Genomic DNA, 20,936 nt, shown 5'->3' on the forward strand with positions numbered 1-20,936 from the left:
ATTAAATTGAAGGACGCGCCGGCTGGCTAAATTTAGGCCCGGGGAACAGATCGTGCAGGCACAGGCTCGCAACTTCCGCTTACACGAAGCCTGGATTCCTTTCGATCCGGACGAGTGTACGAAAAGAAGTGGGTGCTAGAAAATTGTGGTAGTATTCTGCTAAAAATGAGAGACGTCGACTACTATGTCAGATTTTCCTTTAATCTATATAGGCCAAAATGTTCACGAATTCACCGAACTGTATATTATTTTAACAATAAATTTGGTCAGCAAACAAAAAATACTAAATAATAACCCTTCGTGTTTCTCGCGATAAGGACAATTTCATTAACGCTACTACGATGCTACCCCACTAAGATAAAGTCGTTATCGCTAGTTCAGAAATAGTTTAATAACATTCTTTATAAAAAGGCGATAGAGAAGCTCGTGTCAGAACATCATATCAAATAACGTTTTATCATTGATTAATCTTTGAACAACTATTATTATATAATATACTGTAAAGCTTCTTTTATCTGCAGATGTATTTTTCTAATATCCTGATACAAAAACATTCTATTATCTAAAAAATTCATTCAAGTCCTCCACTAAGTGATAATATAGTGCAATAATACGATGATTACATAAGAGAGCATATGAATACGAGAATATTGTAAAAATAAATATTCTGACAAAGGAGTCTCTTACAAATTCTAGAAAATTACCGATCGAAAGAGCTGATACTTTATTTAACACTAGATTTACGGAATCCGTCAAAATGACGGGTCACTGATTTGTTAAAGTACTATTATTCAGATTTTAAAGATACATTTATTGCTTATTTATCGATTATATTTACTATAATTATTTATATTTATTTATCGATTACATTAACAGTTAGAATAAATCGTTACTTTCATAAACAAATATAAAACGGCTGCTTTTATTACTCCGTGAACCTAGTGTTAAGAACGTAATTATCACCGTATCGATGAATCAATTCAGTGGTTTGTTACAATTTTCTATCACAGAAATTTCAATTTTCCGTATAAACATTTAACAAAATTCTCTCTGCCCCACAAATAACTATCTCTCTTACTTATTCTAGTAAATTAATATACTTTAAGAATAAAGTTTGCAACAGGGAGCGGACGAGGGTGCACAAGGAATGAAAATCAACACGTTCTACTAGAGAAATAGTTTAGGACGAAGTTACCTCGGTAAGGTAAAAATGCTCGAATGTTTCGTCCCGGTGCCGTTCGACTCTCGCGAAAAATCCTCCCTCCGGTAAGTTTAATTGCGCGAGAGCAGCGAGCCACGAAGCCGTGGAAGCCGGCGGCTGTTTATTTACAGTGAAAATCGACCGAAAAGCTCGGTTCAACAATCGCCGGGGCGACGGACCGTCGGGTTCGCGGGTCCCCGGGTTTCTTTCGATTTGATTTACGCCCGCGCGATCCGCCTGTTCCGAGTTTGGGGGGGAGTCCCGCGGGGACACAGCCACGCGTAACCAGCCTCCCGGCAACACCCTGCTCTCGCCATTCAAATTCGAAAGTTAATCCCGAACAACGTAACAGAACGATCTAGCTCGACGGAACACCGTCGTCCTGGTAAGATTACTTGCGCCGTTGTTACCCGATATACAAAAGCTCCCCGTCGGCGGCGTCGTCGTCGTCTGGCTGCGCGCCGAAGTTTGCATTACTCTCCCGGATCGCGAAAGTAAGTAACCACGGTTCAACAGATTCGGCGAGCGGCGGGCGTCAGCGATTCTCGCGGCCCTCGGTGATTCTCGCGGCACACGTTACAACCGTTGCAGCGAATTATTTTTCTGCCGGCGCATAAAAATCCGTGGCGGAATCGGCACAGTGCTCCGCGGAATTTAATACCGCCGCGGCTATTATTCCACGAAAGCCGGTCATTCGATCGCCGTGAAAATGGTTCGCCGCGGCCTCCCGGTTCCCTCCCGGTTCCGCATCGAACGCGAAGTCTTGCCTTGTTCCAATTGAATTATTAGCGCAACGGGTCCCCGCCGGTGCGTGTTTACCGCAGGAGAATTTAAAGAAGTTGCAGACCTTTTATTCCTATTCCCTGCTTTTGATACGCGTCGAAGAAAAACTGCGTCGCATATTCCGCGTTCCCGACCTAATTTATCGTACCAACACGACCACATTTCTCTTCTCTCCCCCAAGGATGCGCAGTCGTCGTCGTCGTTTCGAAATTATTCAGACCGCGAATATTTTGGCAAAATTGCGGTTCTGAAATTACGTCCACACATTTTTATCATAACTGATGTGATCCAATCGTTCACAAAAATTTGTTTACTAAATTACACTATATACATTATACCGTATCGTATATAACATTCGACGATGCAACGTAACCGTACAATTCCTCGCGTCGCGGTAAACCGGCAAAAAAATTTGCCGACTATTCCACGAAGGAATTGATTGGAAATGCTCTAAGTCAATAAAGAAAAAAAAAAAAAAGAAATTTGATCGAATTTGAAAAAGCTGTTCCATTTAAAAAAAAAAAGTTATCGTTTTAAAAGGTGTTGGCACGGTTCTGCGAGCCGGTGCGTTCAATGCTCGCCAAACAGGAAAAAATTGATTATATTTGTCGACGCAGCGAAGATTAAATGGAATATAGATAGCAGACTGCGAGCCTAAAGACAGAAAGGATTCTCTGGTGCAGAAATGGAGCCGAATCGATTGGAGATTATCCTAGTAGAGCGTCAACAGCCGATCCACTGGAGTGTCCTCGGGTTAATCGAGTCTCGGGCGACGAGTCGATAAAAATATCGGCGTATTGAATCGCAAGCCACTGCTTACGACCGCTAATTAAACAGCTGACGGGAAAGGTGTCCAGCAGGTGGTCTTCTTAACGATCGATCCGATCGACTTGCGACACCGTATCTGGATCCCGAGTCATTCGGAAATTAGACCCCGTGTATACATACTACTATAATACGGTCGGCGTTTGCTTATCTCTTTAGAAGCGCGTCGTCATTTCAGCTGTAATCTTTTCCGGATCGAGCCGTGCCTCCACCCGGCTCTCCCCCAGGTGCTCTCGTCTCTGATTGGTAATCGGATTTCTAGGTTCGCCCGACGAAAACCTAGGAAAAATCTGTTTCCCTCGGTCCCGAGTCGGCGAAATAATATCGCTCGCGTTCCGCGCGTTCGTGAATCGAGCCACTCAAGCCTTTTCTTTGTAGAGAAACTCGTAGACCGGATTGATTAGAGGTTCTTCTAGTAACACTGAAATCGTATCACCGGTAATTCAAACCTTTGCGCCTCGAGCCGCTGTTTCGAGGAACGCTGACGATCCGCGTCGTGACTTTGAAGAACATATTCTTTATGCGATCGCGAAATAATTGCTCCGTTCCAAGAATTTACGGCGCAACCGGCATCCGTTTCTTGATTAAATTTGCATATCTCTCGCGGATCGCGCGATCTTTCTTTGCGAGCAATGCTAATCATTCGAAGCTTCTCTTCTTCGACACTGGCGAAGTCGTGTCAAATTCTCCATTTATCTACGAATTATTATCTTATTCCGTTTCCGCTTCGAATCGAAGTTTCATTATTAGAAGTAAATTACGAGAATTTCCGAACTGTTTTTCCTACACTTTTAGAATTTTAATGGGACGTTTTGCGAGTGTTACGAACCTATGATGGTCGCGTATAAGTTCTATATCATTTTTGTATTACACATTATCTTGTTATAATATATTATCTTTGCATAATATATTATCTTTGTATAATACATTATCTAGTTACAATGTATTATCTTAGTACAATCGTTCTACAATTTTTCATATTTCTGGTACGCTAATGCAAACAAATCATTTAATTCAATACAGACGTATATGTTTGTCGAACTGTTCCGAGGCGCACCTGTGCCTCGATCGCGTCGCAAGGAAAATTGAAACACAATGATTTTATCGTCAATCATTTAATACAGGATCGCTCGAAGCAGAGCATTTGTACTCTGCAGTCGTCGTCCAACGAATTGTTTCTGTGCTTCCCTCCTACGACGGAAGAAAAAAGACTCGAGCCGAGAAAATTTAATCCTGGACACATACTCGTTTAATCTTCTGCCACATTCGTTTCACTATGAAACGAAGCATTTCATAATTCCGACTATTAAAAGTTGGACACTGAGGAATTGATTAGCACGAGCTCGCAGAAAATGAACTCTCTCTCCCTCTCTCTCTCTCTCTCTTTCTCTCTCCGTGTTATACATTACAAATTCATTTTCCTTGATAATTCGATAGGATAGGGACGGTCCGAGACTCGCCGAAACAAGATATGTCTGCCCGCTAGAAATTACATCGAAAAGATCAAACAGAGATAACAATGAGAAAGTGGACGTCGAACGAGATACAATTTCGCTGCCCGACGCGAGCCAGCCGGCCGAACCTTACAAGCGGATTCGATTTTAAATAGAACAGAGTGGCCCTGTCCGAAATTGGATTCAATAAAACAGCGTTTTATTTTTCGGACCTGTCGGAAAATTTATATTTCCGGGAGGGTAAAAGCGCGATACATTTCGAGATCCGAATCTACGGTTTTCGTTGAATCCGGGGCGAATTGCTGCCCGAACTTTTCGAGCCGCGCCATCGGAGAAGGACAATTTCACATCGGGAATACAAGCAGCGGAGAGAGATTATTCGGTCGTCTCTGCCGATGCGGGGACAGGATAAGACACATGGCGCGAGGTTAAAGGTGCGCGGGGGCCGGTTATCCGTTGCCGAAAGTTTAATCAAACATCGATACACTTCGCGCCGCCGTTCCGAAACGCATTATACGAATGAAAGGGTGAGGAGGCGCGACGGGGGGCACGCCGGACGATCGGGAATCGGCACCGATCTGCATTGCGATCCGGCAGCGATAGATGCGAGACAAATCGCCATTTCCCCTTTCACAGGTTTAATTTTATTTTAATTTGCACACTGTTACGTCAGCCACGAAATGTTGTAATAATTTTAGACATTTAGCGGCTACATCAGCGTCTTTGTACGTTTATTTGTCATTAACGAAGCAAGAAAGTTTACTGGGTTACAAACAGATTTACAGAATAAACTGGCCACGTTAGAAATGACATATTATTTTATTTCGTAATTGTTTGAAATAATTATTTCATAAGTGCTGTTTATCAGCTCCGAGTCCTCTTTCCATTGGCATTATCATTGACATTTTTGCAAGATAAAATGGCCAATCAGGCTATGTTAACCGATTATCTGATGATAAGAATTATTTTTCAAAGAATAATACTCATCTCGCATTTTTCCCAACAATCAAACCCTTTGTAGAAATAATTTTGCTGAAAGCAAATCGATGTAACGATTCCTTGAAATAAAATCTGTTACACATTACTTCGATGATCATTTATAACGAAATAATTAATTGTTCGAAACTGCTACAGCTTCAAATGCATCGATATTATTTTCATTTTCGAACAACAGACATTGAAAATGACAGTTCGAAGTCAATTATTTCCATTTGAAATCAAATTTGCCCAGATCTGTTGGCAACGCGAGGATCAAATTGCAGCTACTCATTTTTGACGCACGGTTCGCAGGTTCGATAATTGGAACGTGTATACGATTGTTTGATATTTGTCAGACTGTTTTCAAAAAAAAAATGTTCAAACGCACTTACCTCTCGCATGCTCTGTTTTTACAGCACGGACCATTTGTACAAGTGTTAAGGGTTAATTGGCAGAACAATTAAAAATCAATAACACCGAATCCAGAATTTCTTTCCACAAAACGAGCCTGGTCCCTCGCAATTAAACTCCCGTGCTACGAACAATCGAAACGGTGCCAAGCATGTCAAATTGGTACATCTGACCGACGACGATTGAGCAAACAATGTGGTCCCGAAGACAGACGAAACTATAAACGGTTGAGGGATCGTTCGATTGTCCGTAGAATAAGGCAGACGTTCCGAGGTCAAAGGTCATCCGGTAGCTTAATCAAACATCGATACACTTCGAAACGCATCATTTGAGAACATGAGGGATCGGAAAATCGCTACCGGGCAGCACAGGGATCCGCGTAGGCACTCGGTTCGCCGATCGGATCGGCTCGGATCGGATCGAACGCGGATCGTCCCGGTCCGGCTCGGCTCGGCTCGGCCCGACTCGACTCGACTCGAACCGATAAAACCTGTTCCCGGCTCGACACGAATTTCGAGTGGCGCGATATTTCCAACGCTCGTGAGAGCACATCTGGGAAACATATCGTCGGAGCTCTTCTGCACGGTCGGGCCGGGTGTCCCGTTCCCTCGATACGGGAATAAAAATCGCAATTCCGCGGGAACGGTGCCGATGCGATTCGATGGAAGGAAATCGGCAACGATTCGCCTGGCCCTCCCTCCCTCTCTCTCTCTCTCTCTCTCTCTCCCATTTCGCCCATCTCTCCCGTTTCGCCCATCTCTCCCACTTCGACCCGAACTAACGCGATACACACACAACTTGTTCTACACCTACCCACCCGGGACCCGAGGGCTCTCTCGCGCCCGCGTATACAACTTCCGCAATGAAATTCCCGGCTAATTTCAGGAAGAATCCCCGGCTCGGACCGTTGTCCTCGAAATTTATTGCGATAAGCTCGAGCACCCGGGATCACGCGAGTATCTTCCTCGACCCTCGATGCCCGGAATCGTTAATTTCACCAGCGATCGAGCCATCAAACAGCGAATAATAGCTCCGCGGATCTTTAATCGTTTTCACCTATTTATTTGCACGGACGAAGCGCGATCGATTAACGGATCTAATCGTGGAAACATTTCGGAGAGATTGTGGCAGATTGGACTCTGTCGAGCATTTGTAAAATAAAAATTCATTGCGATGGAAAGTTGCATACTAAATCAATTCATCGATAAATCGGATGGAAAATAATAAAAATATTTATACATAGTGAATACATTATTGTATTAGTGTCGATTTATGGAGATGATTAACCTTTTAGGTACGGCAGGATTTTGCGCAAATAAAGTTTTTCGTAACTAAATTACCATTTTCTCTTAATATATATTTTTCCCGGATATCTATATATAGTACTAATAACATATATTCTTTTCTTAATATATTGTATACACACACTTTCACTTTAATCGTTTGCTTTAATAAATAATAAAACAATTGAGTAAAGCACGAGCGATTCGCGAAAGCCACTATAGTGGCGCGTAGTATCTAAAAGGTTAACGAAGGAAATAAACGTTTATGTGGTTTCTACGTCTTGCAATTAACGATAGCAATTCTAATTAAATATATCTGTCGAAACTTTTCCAGGATAACTTTATCTCGTTTTCCTCTAGTTTTCGATGCAGTGCTGGACGAAATCCTCACTGATCAGTGTATATCGGTAGCGTTGCATATGGATCGCCTTGGATTGGGCTATTTACATGTGGAACGTGTTTGCACAGCAGCTAATTCAGGTACCAGAGATTACGACCAACGAGGCTCTACTGCAATTCCATCAAGCTACTTTACACAAATTATGTTGACATTAAGTAAGTGCACCGTGCAAACGACGAGATTATATTACTTGCATTCAATTCGCATTTTCAATCGACAGATTGTTTACAGAAAAAAATCATCCGGCGAGTTTCAATGCAAAGCGGTCAAATGGCGCGTTCACCGCGCCCGATGAAAGCAAATAGACATACCGTATGAAACACGTTTCCTCGAATTAAAGAGTTAAAGCCCGACGTTCCGCGGTTAAATACCGCCATGAAGAGGAGAGCCCTTAAACAACAAGAATCTCGCGCAAAAAGAGTGAAAATATTTACGACAAAGTTATTCGACAAGTATTCACGTTAGAACTAACGAGATCTACACGCCACTGCTGTATATTATTTTTTACATGATATAAATAGTTCAGTGAAGAAGTATACGTAAAAATTTCTCCGAGAAATATTTTTATAATATCAAGAACTGTGAAAGAAGAAATCAGTGATTAACTGGATGGTAGTTCTATTGTTAATTACATCAAAATCACGCGGAAAGGAATATCGTGACACATTTCACGATGAAAGATAATCCGTTTACGGAATAATATCGAAACAGAATTTCTATCAATCAATGGTTAATGGTATCCAACGAAGAATGAAAAGTCGAGACACTGCCGAGCAAGAAGCGTAGCAGAACCGGTCGTCAGCGGGGTCGAAAAAAGCAACAGATTTTTATAGGGATGCTAAAAATCGGAACGTTAAAAGGCGAAAAAAGTTTTCGACCTCGGTTTCTTGAACGTTCTAACGATCGCTCGTAAACATTAGCGCCGTGAACCGGGCAAAAGAACTTCTATACATATATACACGGAGACTCGTCCTCGCCGAGTTTCCTCCCTTTTCGCCGTTTTCGCTCCTCTCTTTCACCGTCACTCTTTCATTAACGCTCGTTAACGTGTCGTGCACGCAGCTTTAACTAGACCATCGATTTGCGAGCGGCGCGGCGCGGCGCGGCGCGGCGCGGCGACAACGGCGCGGTTTCGAGACAGCCTCCCGCACCACACACACAGCCTCTGCCTAGAGATTTCCGAACGGAATAACGAATTTCGTTTCGCAGCGAACGGCGGACCTTTTCGAGGGCCCTTCATCCCTCGACTATCCCCGACACTTGGTGTCGGGGGCTCGCGGTAACATACAATGGAGAGCCACTCCGCTGAAAAACTTTTCTGATTCTACCGACTCCTTTTTTTCCCTCCCCCCCGCGAGCGCGCGCGCGCGCGAGCGAGCTCAAAAATATATCCGGAACAGCAGCTTTCATCGCGATGCTTGTTGCACGCGATGAAATTTATTTTGCCGGTATTGTCGGCCCGCCATCCGCCATTATCCCGCGAATTATTCTTGTCCCCCCCCCCCCCCGCCGATCTTCTCGTCGCTTTTTACACGCTCTTTCACGGACTTTTTCGACCGACACTGTCGATTAACAAATTCGAGGACCTCGAACAATGACGTTATTTAAAATATTAATTCCAGTAGCATGTACCGTATATTCTTTCCGATTGTCCGTCGGCTTATAAACAAGAATGGGCGATTTGGGAGAGGGTGGAATGATTGTTCGGGCCCCGCGGCTCGTTTTTATAGTTGCTGACAATTGACGATTTGTGAAACAAAGCTGAGGGATAACTGGTGAGAATTTACTGTAATTTTATACCGTACGTGCCGGTGATTACGATTGAAACGACATTGTTTGAAACGTTATTTAATTTTGCAATTATTTGAAGTATTATTGCATTTTGTAATTATTTGAAATATCATTAAATTTTATAATAAAAACTCTCAAACGCTGATCTTCTCTTCGCTCGGCCAATTAGCAAACCGAGAATAATGACAATTTGGTGGACAATGTTTTAGTAAACCGTAATGATACTTCTTTGCTAGAATTTATTAACGACGAAGAAGGTCCGATCGACCATAAATGTAATCGTTCAATTAACCCTTTGGCTACGGCAGACTTTGGCACGGCCGTAGTTTTTCGTTAGACATGCATTTCTGAGGAAGTATATTAAAATATTTCAAATATTGAATTCTGTTACATTAAACCAATATTACTTGAAGCGAAGAATAATATTAAGATTTTTTACAATATATAACATAAATATTGCACAATATATAATTAATCAAATTTAATAATAAACGCCTATTGGCGCCTACAGTACCGAGAAGCCAACATGTCTCGGACGCCAATAGGCGCCAACAGTAGTCAAAGGGTTAAACTAGTCAATTTAATTTTTGTCAGACTTTTATGAATACTGACACGGTGTCCATAAAAGTACAATTTTTAATTTATTAACCCCTTCGCGTTTTACGCTCTTTGCGTTTACATCGGCTAGATTTCTTTGCGCCTCCAAAGAATATTCCTAATGGATTCATCCAATTTTGAATTTCTCTCTACTGCCAGGCGAACTCCTAAATTCGGTTCTTTTTCCCTTTCAAAAAACAGCGGAGAACGTTCGCATTTAGTAGATTACCCATGAAATCCTCTCCCGGTTCGTTGTTATACGCGAAAAGGGTTAATCCTCAAAGATCCACAACGCGGTAACAAAGAACAAAGAGACTCACCCGGAGCGGTTGCGTCGATAGCCGATGAACTTGTCTCCGAAAGTGGAGCACCAAGAAGAAGCATTATGGCCTTTTTATCGCGAGAATGTTAACGTTGAAGCGATGAGAACGGCCCTCAAAAGTTTCAGGTGGGAGGCCCGCGTTCACGAATAGCTGGGAAATGATTAATCGAGGCGAAACGAAATACTGAAGACAATGTTCCGCGGCGGGGCTCTGAGAATTAGCGAGGCGCTGCGATAACGTCTATAGTGTTGCCGGGGACGGCGAAGAAAAGTGTTATGTTTCGCGCGCTTTGTTCTTGGCCCGCGAGTGCCAAATGCCGGCGGATAAATTAATTGCGCGGGGAGCTGGTCGTGATTTAAGGCCGGCAAATATCTTTCGCCAAGACAAATAGTTTTAATCCTAAACCGTAGGCCAACTAAGCTCGGTTTAACTTGACTCGAGTCGCTTGCGTGTTACTGCTTACCGAATTAGCAAGGTGAAAGGTCAGTTTTGGAAAGCTTTTGTGCAAAGAGAAGAAACAAGCAGTTATGTCTACGAATATATACTTTCTATTTGTAATTAAATGTTTGTAATAAAATTAGCAAGTTTGTCTTCGTTTCATCCATTTAGTACAGTAATATAATATCGCTTTTCTGAGGAAAGAAGTGGTTACTTAATATGCAACCTAAGAGATTTAAATATCGAGGAGAATTGATTCTTTTATACAGAAATATAGAGGTTTTGTTTTGTTAAACTGTGACCCGGTCTCGACTTGTGTCGAACCACTAAATGCTTAATCGCCTTATGTTTGACTGAAATAATGATGTTCACTTAAATGAGCCGTCCAGTGCACACATCGATTAACTCCACTTTTTGAAAAATCTTAAATTTAAGTGTCAAAGCACTTGGTATAGTCATAACTTTTTATATTTATAATAACTTTCCTGAATAATAAAGATTAACACCATTAAACGGCAAAATTTTTTTGGCCACTCCACCAGTCATATAAAAACTGTAACATTACCGACGATTATTTTTTGGCTATTCTTTCTTGTTAATTTTATACATCGTTAAATGAAATCTATATCTGTATTTATGCATTCTACATTACATATGTGAATCTATGTTATAACAGGAATTTTAAAAATCAATGTACATCATTTCATCGCGTTTCTCGACTTTTTGTTTTATGGAGTTAGTCGATGTGTGCACTGAACGGCTCAAATATAACTTTAGCGAAATTTCATCACTTAACAATTGTGTCAAATAAAAATTTCAAGATTTTCTTAAGACCGCCCAAGATCTAAAATATCTTTTAGAGGTTTTTCTAGGTTTTCTTCCAGGTTTTAAGAATTAGAAAAAAATAGCTGCGACTAATAAAGTAAATCAACAGCCAATTGTTCCACTTCTTAATTCTCTTTCTCTTCTTTCATTTTTGTTTGCGGTCCCTTCGGTTGCGATCACTTGCTAAAGATACAACGAAGCAGTAGTGGAAGATTAGGACAATCGATTCTGATCGATGATGTCCAAGAGAACCAGATGTTTCGTTCCACCGTGAGAGATCGTCCGTAGAAGAAGGTAAATCACGGCGCGAAGGAATCCGGCGGTAGGAAACTGCGGCGTCACCGGGTTGGAAAGTGTTTGCAAGGGATTTCTGGCAGCCGTGAAAAGCTTTCGCCGGCGTTAAACGCGGTGCATCTGTGAAACAAGCCAGCAACAGCTTAATTCTCGCGCGCGCGCGCGCGCGGGCGGGCGGGCCATTCGAGGGGCCGAGTGAATTTACGGCTCATCGAAAATCCTCGTGCGCGACCCTCATTACAGGTTTCCCGGTTTAACGACACGGCCTGGTTATAATGGCGACGGACTCGTTTATCGGCCGAATATACGCAGAGGAGAGGCGCGCGCCGGCCACCGACGGTATTAACGTCGTCGACGGCTAACGTTCCGGCAATAAGCGGATCCCGCGTCATTTTCAACCACCGTCGATCGCCTGAGAAACCGGCGCGGGCGGCCGATTATGAAATAATAACGCGGGACCATTTCAATTCCGGGGGGCCGAGTAATAACCGTGATTAATCAAGCGGTCGGGACCGCGCCGCTGTGAAATTAATATCCAGTAATTAACAAACGAATGGGATAACCACTGAACCCCACCGCGCGCCGGCCGTTCGAGTGACACCGAAATCTGCTCGACCGTGTACAAACCGTGGAACCCGATTTATGCGACTCTCGCCTTTCGCGAACGACTGGACGTTTTACACGCCCGGACGAATCTCTTGCCTCCTCTTCTAATTTCAGCTGGGTCCGCGCGGACCCATAAAATTGCCGGCCGTTATCTTTACGTCCGCGGGATACCGGAGCGAAATTAAAAATTTTCTTTCGTCGGCCGCGGGGAACGGCTGTTAAATGGTAATTCGATTTTCATGAATTGGAAATAATGTGACGTCGGCGGGTATTCCGGCATTCTTCTAATATCTAATTAATGCATTGAATCCTAGTTAGCGGAATACGGAACGTGTTAAAAATTTTACGAACGAAAATAAAAGGAGGATTTTTATTTTCCCACGGAGGTTCGCGGTTCGTTTATGAATAACGAATGTATCGCGTAAACGAGTGCCGAAATGTTCTGCGAGTTTCAAATTTTACGAACAATTTGAATTAATGATTCAATAGAGTGACCTTTTGCGATCGATTGTCATATTATAAAAATTGTCATATTACGTATTTAAGTAATTTGAATATCAACGAAGTCGTTTTATTATCAATTCATAGGTCGGAGAAACTACTTTGGATTTCGAGTTGGAGCGGGCTCCGAAAGCAAAGGGTTAATAACACCGATGCTTGAGAATAGAAGATAGAACGCGGCCTTGAGGAGATTTCGCAGGAGCGCGGAGCCGTTGCGAGGATGAAACGGGGAAGCAAATAACTCATTTATTTCCCGGAGTCTTAAGAAACTTAGTTCGGAATGATTACGCTAAGTAGCTGCAAATAATTGCACTCGTTAGCGGAAGTTAAGAGCTAAGAGGTTCGGTGATAGGCGTTAACCCTCAGCCGGCGAGACGGGGGTAGTCTCGGGGGCTGCCGGGAACTTTTTAAACGAATGGTAATGCGACTATGTTCGGGCGCAAACAACGTTTTCAGCCGCGTTGCTTGTCCCGTTCCGCGGAACGAACGAAAAATTACGCGTCAAAAAAAATCGCGCGCAGTAAAGAAACACGTATTTTGTTACCGGAACGGTTTGCAATAGTTGCCGGGCGAAACGCGTTTTCGAAGCCGTCGGAAGAATGAAAAATACGCGGGCGCGTTCGGTGACCGACGTTATACCGGACATCTAATTCGTTCGGAAACTCTCTTCGGTCATTTGCCGGATAAAATTGTGTATTAAGGTAATTTTCATGAATATTTCATTCCAGACGATCCGTACATTGGTAATCGAGTTCGCTGTGCGGCGTCTTTAGCAAAATAACTTCCGGCGAAACGGTTGCGCAACATTTTTCTAACTTGGATGCTCTTTAACATTCTACGATCGAAAATTTACAAATATAAATTTAAAAATTTACAATACTTTTTTTGACTTAATTTCGATTAATTTTCCAGAAAAAAATATCCATATACGACTTTGGCAGATCGTCAATACCTTTTTTTTTCTTTTTCTTTTAAAAATAGAAATTTTAAAAATAGTTTCATTAACCTTTTGTACTCGTGGGATAATTTATTTCGCGTGGATCGCCGCTAAAAATTGCTACGTCGCGTTCCAAACTAATTCTCAAATAAAACACATTAATTGCAAATTACAAAGAACGAAAATATCGTTGTTCGGAAAAACTATTTTGGATTTAGAACTGAAACATCTACGACTGCAAAGAGTTATAATCGAGCACCAACAATTTAAGAATCCCTTTGAAACATTTATAGAAAACTACAATAATCTCATTTGTAATCTATCAGATTAATTAAATTGATACAACGTAACCAATTCTTCAGAAATTATTATTTGAAAGAAATCGATCAAGTTTCTCTGAGGTACAATTCAATCATTGAAAAGTCGATCAATGGATTGCCGGTAAATAATGTGTTAAGCGTAACGAGTTGATAAACGCAGACAAAACAGTTGCAGAATATTCGATTAGGCGGACGCGGTATTTCGAATAAACAGTTCCAGCTCACTTTTCACCGAACAAGCTATTTATTCGATTGTTATTTTGTTTTTCTTTTATTTGTTATGTTCTTTATTTTACTTGTTTCGAACCCTTAGCTGTTTAGTGAAATAATGATTGGGCACGAACAATAGATTCCACCCATCCACGTCGGAAGTTATTTATGACCCTATCTAGCAGAACGACCTGAAACGAGATGTCGGTCGCGGAAAAACCGTCAGGGAATTAGGGGTCGGGGACGCGCACGGTCTTCAAATCGGAGGTTAATTACGGTCACATTATCGGCTTAAACCGGGAAACTAAGTTGAACTAATAAATCATGGATCCGTAAATAGACTTGGGAACGAGGACATAAAAGTTTTCCGCAACGGGTAATCCACTGGGCGGTTTACGTTCGAAAATCGGCGGCGCTTCGCGGATCGGGTCCGGTTTGACGAGCCGGAAGCGATCCAATTTCGCGTCGGAATGAAACCTTTCCGGGCCGGTTGATCGAATTTTAATAGAACCGGCATATTGTTGATAATTAAACGGCATATTCGAAAAGGTGGCCGACCGGTCGACCGGGCCGTACCGTGCCCGGCGGTGTGTTCCGGGTATAAAATTCCGATTGTCCCGTAATGCGCTTTCTTTCCGCGGGGATATTCCGCGCGAACAATGCCGGTATCGTTGGCAAATTAAGAGGAACGGGGTCCGCTGGTCGGGAAAGGGATCCGAAATATGTGGAAACAGGGTGGAAAAAAGCTCGCTATTTGGACGGGGGCCGTTCACGTTCGCGGCGATCGCCTGCTGCGCCCCATTCAATATTTAAATGTTAAATATCCCGGAAAGGTGCGAGGCGCGGGAGTTTGGAGCCGATTAAAGATAGCCTTTCGCGTGGTATCAATTACCGTGAACCGGGATACCGCGGTGAAACTGCGATATCGATTGGCCGATCGCGAGTCGAATACGAAGCGGCGCGCAACGATACGCAATTATCAAAAATATCGCTAACAACCGTGAAACGGAACGAACCAAGCCGCTGCCGGCCGGAATTCCATTTCTGTGTCACGAGGAAAAGTTTCGCCACCCCCGTCGCCCAGTTTCGATACAGAATTTAACGACACGGCGAGACGGCCGCCGTGTGCCGTTGCCGACAACTCGCCTGCGCGCGACACAAAAGGATTCATTTATCGTTACGTTGCTCCGTGTGACACGCCCTCTCGTTATACGGCCCGTGATCCATTCTTTCCGAAGAACGGAATGCAAAGACGCGGTTTGCGGAAAGTCTCGTCCTCGCCGCGGTCACCTAATGGCTCGCGCGCGACCAGCGATCGCGCGGAAACCCCCGTACTGGCCCGCGCCTGCTTCCGTTATTTACGGACGTGGCTCGGCACTGACTGGACGCCGGGTTTCCTGTGAAATACCAGCGCGGAACAGAATCGTTTGAGCGTTAATTCGCAAACGGATTATGGATTAGATGATTACGAATACGGGTATGGATTACACAAATTCGATGGAAGAGATAACACGTGTTCCTACAAGATCGAGGCGCCGTTTCGAACAGCATTTGCGAAACAAATTCTATCCAGATTCTATTCTATTTCTGTCACGATCGTATTCCTTTGTTATCAATATTTGCTCAGCAGAGTATCTACTAACTATACATCTTCTTTTCAAAGCAATCGTGATTTGAATTCGATGGAAATAACTTATCTTTTAATAATTATAATTATGTAAAGAAACATGCATCTCCTCTTCTGTAAAAGATATTTTCAGCCGTAAACACGAATTAACAAATAATCAAATGAAATAGTTATGATGATGAAATGGCATTTGACAATCAAAGGGACATAATCGGCAAATCGATGTTGAATGCTATCGAGCTGTTTGCACTGGTACTGCTCACAGTTACCAAAGGCGGCGCATAACAAGGTATAAAGTAGGATTCTCCTGGGATCCATCGATGGCGAGGCACGCGCCGCTCGTTCTTGTATTTAAACGCATAATTAAACGACGTTGCATCATGCGTAAATTGCAATAATCCTTGCGCATTCGCCGCGTCCCCATTCACGGGGGCGGTCGCGAGGGAATAATTGCTTTCGCTTGATTGTGTAACACGCGCGAGCGGACCGCTCTCTCTCTCTCTGGCACGCGTGTCAGCTCCGAATGGAAAAGGGGGCTCTCGCACGGCGATCTTTGTTTCGCCGTCGGAAGTCCCGCTTTTCTCCTCGTTTCGACTACCATGGGAAACCCCAGGAAAACCAACGGAAAATCCCCGGAGGATCTTCCGAAAATTCCCGGGTACCCCCAGAAAGATCCCGGGAATGGGAGGGAGAGTATCCGCGATCCGAACCGTAAAGCACGACGGATCCCTCTTCTACGACGTATTATTACGTCCTTTGACGATCTGCCCTTTTGCCGAGAGAAAGTTCTATGACGTCTGCTGGATGTTTCGCCGTATGGAAATTCGAATGACGGATCGAGTCTTCCGGTGGAAGACAGGACTCTTCTTCCAGCAAAAGGGGCGCACGACGTTTTTATTAAAATCTGATTCTGACGGATTCGATTTTCGACGCTGCCTCGCGGGCTAAAGGGACGCATCATCGATACTTTTGTCTTGCGTTCTCTTGGCGATACAATTACGCCTCCTCCTCCTCCTCCCGTTTGCTCTTAACCCGGTACGAACGGAAGGCGAAGAAAATAACTTGCGCGACGTGTACACGACAATGTTCAGATGCCGTGGAGTCGTCCGCCGTTTTACATATTAAATGCATCCTTCGAAAACCGAGTCCAAGCTATATATCTAATTTCAGTATAGCAATATCCCATCTTATCATGTACAATGCATAATTTTCTTTATCCTATTTTTTTTGGCCATACAATGCATAAATTAAGGTAACTAAGGTTGTACGATATTCCTTTCGCAGATTTACAAGCCTGTTTCCCTGCGAACAACGTTCATGATCTAGTTCAAGTAGCTGACAATTTGAACTGGCGGCTAGAACTGGAATTCTTGTCTAAGTAGACTGTACAAAAGTTAGGTCAGGGGGGGGGTATGTACGTAGAACTCGTAGAGAAACAGGATCCGCGGCAATAATTTAGTCGTCTGAGAAGAGGAGATCAGAAACGGGCGAACTTTTGTATTCATTATCGAGCATTGTTCCGGGCTGGCATGACTTCTGAATGAATTCAGTAATTGCATAGACCGAACGGCAACCTGATACACGTGCTTGCACAGTCATTGACAAAAGAACGGAAATTTTAGGTCACGTTGCTCGGCAATGGCAAGGACCCGGGAGACTTCGTGCAAACATGTGCTCCACTTCTCGGTACCTATTCGGGTGTTTCTGAAACAAGGGACGAGGAGTCGAAAGACTGGAACATCGGAAAAAAAACCCCCCCCCCCCCCCCCCACACTCCCCTCCCCGTGTGCTCCGTCAACGGTATCGATTTATCCATTGACGCTATCGCCAGAGTCAGATCTATTAGCTATTGACGAGCACGGCAATCTAGAATTACCCGGCGAAATTTTCGAAATTACAGTAACAGCTACCTGTTTTTATCGGCAGAGATGGAGCCGTAACGCTACTGGGTTAATGAACGTATATTCGACTAATGAGCAAAACAAACTCCCGGTATTCGAATACCGCGCGTCGCTGGCAGCACAGTTCCAAGTTTGTTTCGGTTTATTCGTATCGATGGAATATCGACGAGACCGCATCGTCTAACGCTCCCATTGCCTCGTTCGACCATACTTGAAAATAAATCGATGGCACGTGATTGGTTTATCGAGTTTCGTTTGGGCGCAATCCACCCGCGGACCCGACCAGTCCCCGCGCTAGGTGTCCGGCCGGAGGCGGCGATCGTGATTCGACGAAAAACGACCGAAGAGAACGCGCCCGTGTCCACAATACGTCGGGGATCAAAATGCTACGGGTCTGTTGGAAGTAATATTTACAGGAAATTCATGAACATATTCCGCGGAACGAAACCGAAAACCGAGCGCGGCACAGAAGGAAGAACGGTGAAAATTCTGCGCGGTTCTCGTTTTTCAACAGCGAAATAGCGAGGCAGAGAGATGGCGGATAAAAGTTAACGAATCCCTCCTGCGCCCGCGAATGCGTGCCGGGACTATAATATTTAATACGCGAAAAGAGGCGCGCCGTTCGGACTGAATTCAAAGCGATGGAAATTTTAATTACGCGCACGAATATTCGGCCCGCATGCCCCAGAAAAAGAGAAAGAGAAAGAGAGAGAGGAACGCATCGTTCGCGATTTTCGCAACGAGTATTATTTTAATTAAACGCTTTCCCCGCATTCTTTCCGAGTCTTCGCGCGTTCCGAAAGCTTGCCCGACCCGATTTCGAAGTGTCGATTATTTAAGACAGGCGCTGCCAACAAGCGTTCCGATGCCCCGGGAACACCCCCCGATTGCCCCCCGGGGCAGTGCTCCTGACCGAGTCACCAAAAAGACTCTCGACGAGGTCAGCAACCACAGACTTCTCCAGCGTAACCTACCAGACGTTTTCCTAAAGCCTCACGTATCAAACGAGTCACATCCGCAAGCTATTTATGACCTACCGACGAGAAAATCTAAAACAGATTAGTGAAACACCTGAAAGTCCTACTGGAACACACTGACAATGTTATCGAATGCCCTGCGGTAGCATGGTAATGATTTACAGATGACAAAATGTAAACAATCGTCTCAATCGGAGAGTGCTATGTTGGAAAACCCTGCATGTGTTGATAAATGGCTGGAGTGGGCGTGGCTTGAGTGCCCCGAATTCCAACAGAGTCAGGCCAGTGCCCTAGAGGGCAATTTGCATATGGTTCTTCGCTCCACATCCCCCAAAAATCTGGCTCTAAAGAGGCTACAATTACTGCTTGTACTGGTTTCTCTTCTCTTTTCATTAAAAAAAAGTCTCGGTTTCTAGTCCCCTGTGACGAGAGTTCGCAAGAAAAAGCTACCTTTGCGAGCCTTCAAGATGTATCGCTTTCAAGATGGCCGACGACCATTTTTATCGCGACAGTATTTGTGTCTGTCAACGAAGTAACCGTGTGTTTACATAACAAACGGCTCCGTTTCCCCGTACTACAACCGTTGTCTCGTCTCGGTCGTACGCGCACGGAAAAACTGTCGTCGAAGAACGATTTATCAACGTGCTCGAAAGAAGATTAGCTCTCCCGAGACGATAAGGACGCCCGTTTGTCCCTCAACTCAAGGAAATGTAATTCGACTCGCGCTCTTAATACGATCTTCCTTGCTGTTCACACAAAAATCCCGTCGGGACTCGCCATTTTCCTGACCCCTTGCTGACGCAACCCAAAGGGTTATACCAGGGGCGACTACTCTCAGGAATACACTGCAGAAAATGCCACTCTGTTCAGGTTCCCCCCTAGCAACGGCTGTTTCCGAACGTGCCAGTCTCGATCGTCGCAGCGTGAAAGTTTCTACGACCGCACGCGTAGAAAAATTTATGCATTTCACTGTACAGAATGATGCGAGCCTCGTAAATATTTAAAGGCCCTGTGTTTGGCTTCACGACACCGATTCTAGCGAACGAACTACGATGTCGGAAAACCGACTGTTCCGTTGCCAATAAACGTCCTCGCGCCCGACATTATCCACAGAGTTTACCTATGCATCTAATTGTAACGGTCTGTATAAATATTCATGATAATAGCAAAACCGTGTCCAATGATTTTCCAAAACCGTAATTCCAAGATGGCGGACAAGACACGTCAAGAGCTAATGCGTCGACTTGATTCTTCTAAAATTATTCAGATCGTAAACTTCGAAATATGAAATTAAAATAAGACTCGCGCGTTCGCGCGAAATCCTTGGCCATAGGTGACACAAGTTTTTCGAGGTATTCATAGCGGACAGTATCGGATAGCGTTGTTTAAATCATCCGATCGCCATGACTCACTGGATTAGAATCGATATTGGAACGCGTCGCGCGTCTAACGCTGCGAACACAATGCCCGGTGCAGGATTATGCTTTCACTGTCAGGCTTTCTCGGAGGAACCATTAATATTTCCCTCGACGCGGCAGAACGAGGGAAAACCTAACGGTACAGGTAATCGGTAATTGGGACCCGGTGTCCTTGGACCGAAAATATCCGACGAAATTCGCTAGCAGCGTCTCTCTACGTGCGTTTTTTGCTGAACGGATTTGCAAGAGGAATATCGCTAAGATAAACAAGCCTCGTCGAGGAAATACGTTCGACGACGATTACGAAACGCGTCGTAGGTGCTTGCACATGTTTGGACAAGCGACGCGATCGATTTTTTTCGGAAACGGAGTCGCAATTCCTTTTGCGTCGGAACGCGTTCATTTAACAGTAAACCTGCCGTACCGGTCAAAATAACCGGTTTCACACGATTTATCTAGAAATTATTTAGATTGTAAAGATTCTTTCATAAGAAACTATCAAATAAATTCGAAGCATACATAAATTTGGTCTTATTGTTCTAAGGAAGCAATATAGGTTAGTTACTTTTAATGGTAAAACGTCATCGAAGGTCATGGTTCTTCCGACGATCGGATGATACTTGCGTCAGTTATCCGAGGATTTCTCGAGTCGTGGAAATCTAGTTAACGACGCTTTGTATCACACATACCGCAACTGTCCTTGCCGAAGCACTGCCACAACAAATATCAAACACGATACAGTAACTCAGAAAGTAGATTTTTCGGGAACAGCCACGTAGACATGACACGGAAATAGTTAACCGGTGCGCTGAACGTCGCGAGATCGATGCAAGCGA

General features: G+C 43.9%; 1 protein-coding gene across 2 annotated transcripts in view; it reads right to left on the reverse strand.

Moving 5' to 3' along the window:
* Positions 1-20,936, reverse strand: part of Lapsyn (Leucine-rich repeat activity-regulated protein at synapses) — a 60,504-nt gene that overhangs the window by 38,563 nt on the left and 1,005 nt on the right. The window contains exon 1 of one of the 2 annotated variants that reach the window (XM_078191406.1): positions 20,666-20,811. The exons of the other annotated variant lie outside the window; for it this stretch is intronic. The gene's annotated coding sequence lies outside the window, so the exon portion shown is untranslated. Of the gene's footprint in view, positions 1-20,665; positions 20,812-20,936 lie in introns of those variants that run through there. 2 annotated transcript variants of the gene reach the window in all.

This window comes from Augochlora pura, chromosome 9, assembly GCF_028453695.1.
Source record: "Augochlora pura isolate Apur16 chromosome 9, APUR_v2.2.1, whole genome shotgun sequence".
Lineage (NCBI taxonomy): Eukaryota > Metazoa > Arthropoda > Insecta > Hymenoptera > Halictidae > Augochlora > Augochlora pura.